This window comes from Pinus tabuliformis, chromosome 2_2 (assembly GCF_031772625.1).
Source record: "Pinus tabuliformis cultivar Carrire ecotype Pingquan chromosome 2_2, CPIR1, whole genome shotgun sequence".
NCBI classification, from domain to species: domain Eukaryota; kingdom Viridiplantae; phylum Streptophyta; class Pinopsida; order Pinales; family Pinaceae; genus Pinus; species Pinus tabuliformis.
Genome location: NC_142300.1, coordinates 446714466 through 446716517, shown reverse-complemented (window position 1 = coordinate 446716517; position 2052 = coordinate 446714466).

Sequence of the window (2052 nt, the reverse complement as noted above, 5' to 3'; positions counted from 1 at the left end):
AAAATACAAAGTCATAAAACATCAAACCATTTATACGCCTAACAAGATGGTACCAATATTTAGATTTGTTAAGGTGGTACACTACCATACATAATCTAAGTCACTTAACTTAGAGAAAATAGTGTCCAAGTTTCATAATATGTAAACTAAAGCACATATGTATAGGGGTCACTCATTGTTGACCAATAATGGCAACCAATTCAAATGCTAGCCATAGTGCGATGTTTAAGGTTTCCATAAGCACTAGCACTATGCATTTCTACATAAAATTTGTTCGTCCCCATAAGCCAAAAACTATATTGTAATGAATAATCACATTCCACTAATAGTAATAATCATCTAAACAATATTTGTACTAAGGTATTGGGTGTTTAACTCATGTTTTGAGTATTATTAGTATAAAATTTAAATTATTTATATTAATTTTTCTTTTAATAATAACTTTTTTATATGACATAACATGATAAGAGTTTATATTCAAAATATATTTTAAAACATATTTTAGAGCCAAAATATTTTAGATATTGTATGAATAAAAATCTACCTACTTTAAACATAGGTTCAAGATTATCCTAGTTATTTATCCTAAGTATTAGGTAGATGGAAGACTTATCAGCTACATACCAATGAACTATATAAATATGTATTATGATTTTTTATAATATATTAGCTTGGTAATACTTCATTCCATAATTATCTTTATTAGTTTTGTTGTTAATTATTGTTTGCAATTATTTTAGAATATCTTTGTACTATTAGTTATTATTTAGAAAGTTATAGAAGATAGTTATTTTGTTCATAAATTTTATGGGTGTTTGGTTATCATGATCTTGTAACTTATTAGTCCCTACCTAGGACTAATAGCAATCGATCGATCGTTGACCTACCATTACTTGATACTTTGACCGGTTTTTTTTTCGGTGTTTTCGCATTTTAACCTAAGTTTGATGCTCCCAATTTTATTCAACAAAATTTTATCCAAAGTTTTTGGTTCGGCAAACAATTGAGGTCTTATTGCAGCCTTCACATTGCCCGATGCAAAAATATTGAGGCAATCTTATCTTATCCAAAGTACGCTGTGGTAGGTTGTGAAGGCAAAGTTTGCAATATCCTCTTATCCTAAGTTCTTTCTGGGGCCTATCACGTTAAGCCAGCACCTAATTTAGACATTTGTTCATAGAGATATTTGCACGTTGACCACCTGTTAGACACCGTATTTATCGTGTTCATATTACAGCTCAAAAACTCGTTCACAGTAGAAATATCATAAAATACAGGGGTGGCAAAGACAAAAAAATATTACATTTGTGGTCTGAGTGACTGGTACTCGAATAAAGGTGGGTTTGTTACATAGATAATTTGCACTGCTTTATTATTGTTAGGATTGGGCATAGGTTGAGCAGGCAACTGAGGAGGTCGAAAAGGTGGAGGTAAAGGTAATGGTGGAGTAGACTGACTCAGAGGTTGAGGCATTGAATAAGGTGTATGTGTAGATGGATATGACTACATGGGTGGTTGGTAGGAATATGGAGAATGAGTTGGCCCTCTCCAACCTTGTTGCCATGGTTGAGAAGGCTACCCATGTTGATATTGGTTTCCATACTGCCACTGCTGATTAGTGCTAGGATAAGAATATGCATGGGAATTATAACCAAAATAGTGTGGAGAAAATTCAGGAGCCATACCTGCACCTACGTGAGGCCAATTTATTTTTGATCCCATAGCATACAAGTATTCAGCTTCAGGCTGTCCCCCTATAAATACAGCTTTAAGTCCTGTTATAGAGGGACATTTTTCTGTGTTATGGTCTCTTGCACAAATAGCACACTTATTACTTTCTTTCAAATTAAGAGGACATTCTTTAGGAGGATGCTTGTCTCTACATTTAGGACAGAAAATACGTAATGACTCGTGTTCCTTCATGAGTTTTTGTTGAAATTTTAAAGTGTCCAACTGTTTGGTAACAATATTCATTATATCAATTTTCATGTTCTCCATTTTATTTTCTAGTCCAATAATCATAGCATTAGTACATTCAGTTTTTCTATTTCT